The sequence below is a fragment of the Nicotiana tabacum genome, chromosome 1, assembly GCF_000715075.1.
Source record: "Nicotiana tabacum cultivar K326 chromosome 1, ASM71507v2, whole genome shotgun sequence".
NCBI classification, from domain to species: domain Eukaryota; kingdom Viridiplantae; phylum Streptophyta; class Magnoliopsida; order Solanales; family Solanaceae; genus Nicotiana; species Nicotiana tabacum.
In genome coordinates this window covers 51189244-51197995 of record NC_134080.1, presented here as the reverse complement: position 1 = coordinate 51197995, position 8752 = coordinate 51189244, and positions in this window count along the sequence as shown.

The following is an 8752-nucleotide window of genomic DNA, read 5'->3' as shown; positions in this document are numbered from 1 at the left end:
CGTGTCTCACCTCAATACAGCACTACGATGTGCAATCCAGGGTTTCAAACCCTCAGGATATCATTTACAATCATTACTCACCTCGAAACGGCGAAATCTCTAGCTCGCGACGCCTTTGCCCCTCAAATCGGCCTCCACGCGCGTCGAATCTATCCAAAATCAGAACGAATGCATCACAATATGCTAAGGGAACAAAGCCAAAGCATAAATAATCAATAACGGGCACAAATCCCGAAATTATCAAAAATCCGAGCCCCGAGCCAACTTCTCGAAACTCAAAAAATTTTACATCAACGGGTTCCTTATCCTTCCACGAGTTTATACATATCAACAACATCAAAATCGGAGTTCAAATGACCCCTCAAATCCTCCATTAAAGGCCTCTTAAACTCAAGCCCTAATCCTCCATTTTTAACCCTTTAAACTCATTAGTTACATCCCTAAATTCATGAAATTCTACTATATGAATGTCTTTAAGTCCAAAATCCTTACCTCAATGAAGTCTCTTTGATTCCTCTCTTTAAAATCGCCTAAAGCTCCAATTCCGAGTACAAAAATGGTTAAACCCTTCAAAAATCGTGAAGAAAGACATATATACATTCTGCCCAGACATGACCGCATCTGCGGTCCAAAATCCTCTTTTGCGATACCGCATATGCGGTCAACACATCCGCTTCTGCGGAGTTCATTAAACTGGCCTAAGCCGCATCTGCGAACCACTTCCGCAGATGCGATCCCTTTAGTCGCTTCTGCGGTCCAGCTCGCCTGACCCATTTTCGTTTCTACGATGATACACCCGCATCTGCAGCGCCGCATCTGCGGTCCACAAACCGCAGATGCAGAAATACCAGAAGCAGCAAATCTAAAGCTGCAACACAAATTCCAATTTCCCCGCCAACCATCCGAAATCACTCCGAGGCCCCCAGGGCCTCAACCAAAAGCACGAACCTGACCCAATACCTTATTCAAACTTGTTCCAATTATCAAAACACTTCAAACAACATCAAATCCATCAATTCACATCGAATTCAAGGCTAAGTTTTCTAAAAACATCTGAAATACACTTTCGATCAGAAACCCAACCAAACCACGTCCGAATGACCTGAAATTTTGCACACACATCACAAATGACATAATGAAGCTATAGCAACTCTCGGAATTCCATTACGACCTTCAGATCAAAATCTCACTTATCAACCAGAAATCTTCAAAATACTAACTTCGCCAATTCAAGCCTATTTCTACTCCGGACCTCCAAAACAAATTCCGATCACATTCCTAAGTCATAAATCACCCAACAAAGCTGACCAAATCATAAAAATTTTGATCCGAGCTAATATATAAATAAGTCAACTCTTGATCAAACCTTTCAAATTCAAAGCTTTCAACTGAGACTGTTCTTTCGAATTCATACCGATTTCCGTGAAAACCAAAAATCAATGATTTTCATCAGCCATAATACATCATGCGGGGCAAGTCATGCCCAAGAACTGGCGATCAAACTACAAAAGCTCGAAACGACCGGTCGGGTCGTTACATCCTCCCCCACTTAAACACACGTTTGTCCTCAAACGTACCCAAAGTTGTTCTAAAAGCCAACCCGTAGCTGAATAATTTTACCATGCATATACCCGGGGGTGATCCCACGTCACCCTATCTCATATATGTCAGATAACACATTGCAACTGAAATAGCACAATCCAATCTGGCCCATAAGCCATAGAACCACATTTCCACTTCCGAAACCATCAATACGATCAAAACCTCACACCTATACTCTGAATAGACCTGAACCAGCTGTAATAACCCATGCCTACAACCTCGGGAGCAATCCCATAATATACCACATAACTCAAACACTCGTAGCGATAACGTCTATTCACAGCAGCTGCCCACAACAACCGAGTACTGGTAGAAAACCTCTTATCAACTAAAGTCTCATTCCAACACTTTCATAAACTGCCAATGATAAATGAGATATGCACTGAACCATAACCATTTTTGAGATCGACTATTCATGTAGCCACTTCTCCTTTGGCAAATACCATAGCAAATTTCCAAGCCGAACCTCGACATTATCCTCCCAACATGCTGAAATCGAATCCGTTCATATTTATTAATGATCCCAACGATCTCATCTAATCCAACACATCACTCTGGTGACATGATGCATTAATAGAGGCCTAAGCCACAACTGGCATAATACGCGCGCCAATAAGCAACAGTCCTAACATACTCAATCATGAAAATGACTCAATGAAGGAGTTGTACCTCAAGCTCACCCGTACCACCACAATACAAGACTGAGGACCCGTCTCACATCATAGAAATAGAACACCCGAATCTAACCCGCAAGGTCATATCTCCACCTAGCTTTGCTGCAAAAATGCGCGATTCTATCCAACCACTGTTCCACATAAAACACCTCAAGTCACGATGCTCGAAATTAACAACCGTGCACAATTTTACGCCTGGAACCAAAGCAAATCACTACACCCATGGTGAAACAAGGAACACATACCACGCAGACCCGATACGACGTAACCGATACGCCATCTACCGAGCAACACCCAATTACTTTTCCCGCTCGACTTCCATTATGAATCCCAATAGAACCGCACCATATATGCCCATAACCAACAAATCATAACGTCTCGCAACACAGAAAGGTAACTCATAGATCTCCCAGATCACTAGTAAGCTCAATAACGGTCGAATCGACATGTCCCTCACCAATATAGCTTGGGGGCAACTAAGCAGACTCAGCTAGAACACGCATCCACATTAGCCTGCCAACGAACTCCTTATCAAAGAAGCTCGAAGTTGCTCCTTCCACTACTATAACTCCTACCGGAGCCATACGATATGGTGCCCGACGCCAAATCAATACCGAAATCAACAACCCTGCTCGGCGACATGCCCGGCCACAAGGAACACATCCGGAGAGTTCCTCAACACCGGAACTGAATCAGTGGTAGAATCCTCTACACACCAGCCGTTCACTACTAGAACATAATCTGCCACCCCTCACCGGTGTTGAGGACCGCCAAGTCAGCCATTCACTACTAGAACATAATCTGCCACCCCTCGCCACTCAACCCGTGGCATTTCCGGCATAGCCCATAGCGTAATAGTCTAGAATAACCCAACACTGAGACGACCAGTATGAACTCCAACATCATATCCAACATCTAACATACCAACAAAGAAAAATCCACTCGAGCCTCCAAATCCCGATAGTCGCTAAATAGTGCCGATACACATGATCCACAACCACAACATAGAGAACTTTCGTCTCCAAATCCACATGGACCATGAATCACCACATCCGATCCCAATTTCATCGTCTGAATACATGCTACGCCTCAAATACCCAATCATTCCACGATAGATACTCAAAAATTTCCCTGTGCCCCCAAGCAAACGCGAATATCACCTGTCGATCTAACAAGAAAGTGTCGCAATACTACCGAAGTACCATCAACTTAATCACATTGTCTTTTCTGAAACACATACCCTCGTCAAATCACCCCAATTAGCACTACCTCTTCCTTAATCATCTGAAACTACATGTGCTGCCCAAGAATTCATGATTTTCCGTTCAGAACTGAACCGTAACCTTCCACACGCAATTGTCAAACCTCCACAACCCACCGCATATACCATACCATCTCAGGATAACATAAGAACTTCACCTTCCTTCTGAGCCACAAACATCTACGTACTCAATTAGTCAAGAACTTTCCATTGGTCCTAATCTAGAAGAAAAATCACTATACATCCCATGCTCCGCATGCCCATAGAAAATATACATCTCCAAACCGTGGTAAAAACCATCAAGAACTCTCTGAGTTCCCTTTGCACAAATCAGACATGTCAGGACTGAATCCTTCCAACTCGATCAAGCAAAGCAAGCCATCAAAACCTAAGAGCATCGCCGCAAAATACCTGAAAGAACTCATTACCTCGAACACACACAAGGAATTAATCATATCCTTACCATAACGATTCAGCCTACTATCAAATTATTCCATCTATCTAAATTTCCTTCTGATTCATTTTCAACTTGATATTCTCTCTTGTTGTAGTACCACAATTCCTCAACTCAGGCTCACCACACGAGACCCAAGCACAAGACCACACTGTCTAAGACCTATAAGCCGCTGAATACTTATTCAATTACTCCCAGAAACACCACATTCCAGAACACTTTACTCTGAGGAACTTCCTGCGAATCTAAATCTGTTACCTTTGCTTTCCTGATACTGATACATAGAGTCTTATATTCAATATATAAATATCACAAGTCTTGACCTCTTCCCATGAAAACACAGTTTCTAACCCCATATACAACTTTAAGATACCCAATTGTTTCATGAAGCATCTTGAACACATTAGAACCATTCTCGAGAGTCATTCACTCTATTCAACTGCAATTAGCCTGATCAAATGAACGGAACCACCCGTGCCTCAATAGCACTCTAACACCGTAGAGTGTAACCTCACCCTAGAACAACCATGCCACTTCCTGCTCTATACATCGAGCATCCACTACCAACAACAACTCAAGACATGCCATGATTCTCACACACCTGTGAAGCATCCCATAATCTTTGTCAAAATTTGCCTTTACTCGAGCCATCTTCGGTCTCAATTTCCGCAAGCCATAACTAATTCACTCGCAAGCCTCAAACTGGAACCAACATAGCACCTAACCATGCAACCAACTACTCACAGCAGACTCCCCCACTTGGCTCGGTGCCATAGATCAAAATACACCCGATAACTCATATAACACTTATACTCTATTGACGCCACAATATCATAGTGAGATTAAGCTCAATCCTTATGTAAGCTTGTGAAAACACAAATCATATAGTATTTTAAATCTTCTGCAAATCTCGTATTCATCCCCGCAACAATTAAGCCCACTCTCTTAAGCGACCCGAAATTTCAAATTTCAACACGCACTTTTCACTTACACATGAGATCTTCTAACATACACATAAGGATCACACCACTTCAGAACACTCCGCAGGAGATAACCCACCTGCTTCACCTCAATCTAACATTTCTGTATACCTTCCACCGTCATACACATTACATAGTCGCTTGGTCTTCCTGAGTCTGAACTCGTACTGCAACATAAAATTCACTTCACTCTCAACTGGAAAACATGAAAAGATCCTTCATGCGCCCATAACTCAGGGCTATACTTCAAATCAAGATGGAATTCAAGCACCTAATATTTCTTCTATCCTCCAACCGGCCTTCCTCGTTACTTCCAAGTCGCATAGATACATCTCGCAGTACTAACATACTCACCACACAGTTATCCAGCCATCACTTCCACTAATAGAGGCAATACTGAATATATAAGTGCAACACACTTGCTCACACAATCAGCAACTCGGTGCTCAAGCCACAAGCAAAGATCCGGCCTCAAGTTCTCCAGACTGGCCCAACATCAAACTCACAGAGATCACATCTCGCCCCTCGATCAGGGAACCACAAGCTATCAAGGCACGTCTGATACTGAGTGCTCATGCGTGCATGCGAGCGCGTGGAAGGATTTTCAAGAGTTACTTTTCAAGCTGGATCAAGGACGCACAATAAGAATTCAAGAATGTAAAGTTTTTCCTAAAGGTTCTACAGCCTCTCGAGGATAAATACAGACGTCTCCGTACCGATACGCGAAACTCTACTAAACCTACTCATGACTCGTGAGACCTATGTAACCTAGGCTCTGATACCAACTTGTCACGACCCAATCCCTGATCCGGTCGTGATGGTGCCTCTCGTGAAGACAAGGCCAGCCAACTAAACCCAATACATCCTATATAAAGCGATTAAACAGTTCATAAGCAGTTTAAATGTGATTAAATGATAATAATTAGCAAAAGTACAACCTGACATAGCCGAAATCGGGGTGTCACAAGTCACAAGCATCTATTAGAGCATAAATACAACTACAACGCCTCAAAACATATAAAATAGGACTGGTAAACAAAAGGAAGAGATGCGGTGTTGCGAACGCTGGCAGTCACCTCACTAAACTCCAATAACTTAGCCTCCGACCAGCTCAAAACCCGCTACCGGGTGAACAAATACCTGCATCTGCACACGTGGTGCAGGGAGTAAAGTGAGTACTCCAACTCAATGAGTAATAAAGGTAAATAATAACTGAGCAGTAAGAAATCACAAAAAATGCATCAACATGCTGTATAGAGCAGTCTAAAACCCTTTAAATAAAAGCAGTGAAACTGTGAAATCCTTGGAAAAACATCTTACCTCAGTTTAAACCTCTTTTGAAAATGACTTTCTCAACAGTTACGCAAATGAGTGCAAAACGAATAGTGTAGATAAGCACGGAAATCCGCCCCTCGGGCACAACACTCAATTAACAGATAAAGCCAGGCAATCAGATAGATATCACATGGAGTAGCACAAACAACAGATAATGGCAGACAAATGAGATAAAGTAAACACATAGAACAATATCAACACCGCTGCGGCGTGCAGCCCGATCCATATTTTACGTTGACGACACTCACTGGGGGTGTGCAGACTCCGGGAGGGGCCCCTTACGGCCCAAGTGCAATATCAAACCATCTCATGGCATCAAATCTAATCCCTCGGCCTCATATAAATCACAAGCCACCTCGTGGTGTACATATCGCAGGCCCTCGGCCTCATAATCAATTAGTATCTCACTGCTGAGGCATGCAGCCCGATCCAAAAGTATCCTCACAATACAAGCCCTCGACCTTACTTAGTCAAAAATCACATAAGCCCCTAGGGCAGCAGTAAAACATGATGCTCAGCCCAAAAATATTATTGGAAATATAGTTTCAAGTGTTAAAGCAAAATAAACTTGGCTGAGTTTTGAAAACAACGGGAAAATACATGACTGAGTTCAAGTATAAAATCAAAACAGTAAGGAAATATCAATAATAGTCCTCGAAGGGTTCAAATTGATGGCACGAAACCCAAATATGGCAATCAACCCAAAATATAATGATCGCAAATAAGTTTCAGTCAAATATGCAGTAAAATCATCAATCGGGATGGACCAAGTCACAATCCCAAATAGTAAAAGACCCCACGCTCGTCATCCAGCACGTGTCTCACCTCAATACAGCACTACGATGTGCAATCCGGGGTTTCAAACCCTCAGGATATCATTTACAATCATTACTCACCTCGAACCGGCGAAATCTCTAGATCGCGACAACTTTGCCCCTCAAATCAGCCTCCACGCGCGTCGAATCTATCCAAAATCAGAACGAATGCATCACAATATGCTAAGGGAACAAAGCCCAAGCGAAAACAATCAATAACGGGCACAAATCCCGAAATTACCAAAAACCTGAGCCCCAGGTCCACTTCTCGAAACTCAGAAATATTTACATCAACGATTTCCTTATCCTTCCACGAGTTTATACATATCAACAACATCAAAATCGGAGTTCAAATGACCCCTCAAATCCTCCATTAAAGGCCTCTTAAACTCAAGCTTTAATCCTCCATTTTTAGCCCTTTAAACCCACTAGTTACAGCCCTAAATTCATGAAATTCTACTCTATGAATGTGTTTTAAGTCCAAAATCCTTACCTCAATGAAGTCTCTTTGATTCCTCTCTTCAAAATCGCCCAAAGCTCCCAATTCCGAGTGCAAAAATGGTTAAACCCTTCAAAAATCGCGAAGGAAGACATATATACATTCTGCCCAGACATGACCGCATTTGCGGTCCAAAATCCGCTTTTGCGGTACCGCATATGCGGTCAACACATCCGCTTCTGCGGAGTCCATTAAACCGGCCTAAACCGCATCTGCGAACCACTTCCGTATCTGTGCTTCCACAGATGCGATCCCTTTAGCGGCTTCTGCGGTCCAGCTCGTCTGACACATTTTCGCTTCTACGATGATACGCCCGCATCTGCGGCGCCGCATCTGCGGTCCATAAACCGCAGATGCGGAAATACCAGAAGCAGCAAATCTAAAGCTGCAACACAAATTCCAATTTCCCCGCCAACTATCCGAAATCACCCCGAGGCCCCCAGGGCCTCAACCAAAAGCACGAACCTGACCCAATACCTTATTCAAACTTGTTCCAATCATCAAAACATTTCAAACAACGTCAAATCCATCAATTCACATCGAATTTAAGCCTAAGTTTTCTAAAAACTTCTGAAATACGCTTTCGATCAAAAACCCAACCAACCCACGTCCGAATGACCTGAAATTTTGTACACATATCACAAATGACATAATGAAGCTATATCAACTCTCGGAATTCCATTCCGACCCTTGGATCAAAATCTCACCTATCAACCAGAAATCGCCAAAATACTAACTTCGCCAATTCAAGCCTATTTCTACTCCGGACCTCCAAAACCAATTCTGATCGCACTCCTAAGTCATAAATTACCCAACAAAGCTGACCAAATCATAAAAATTCCGATCCGAGCTCATATACAAATAAGTCAACTCTTGGTCAAACCTTTCAAATTCAAAGCTTTCTACTGAGACTGTTCTTTCGAATTCATACCGATTTCCATGAAAACCAAAAATCAACAATTTACATCAATCATAATACATCATACGGGGCAAGTCAAGCCCGAGAAATGCCTCCATTATTTCATCACATGCGCATATAGCCACTCTTAATTTGCCACGTGGGCAGCCCGAGACAATGCCACCCTTATATCGTCCCACGCACATAGCAATAGACATAATCGCACGACAAAGA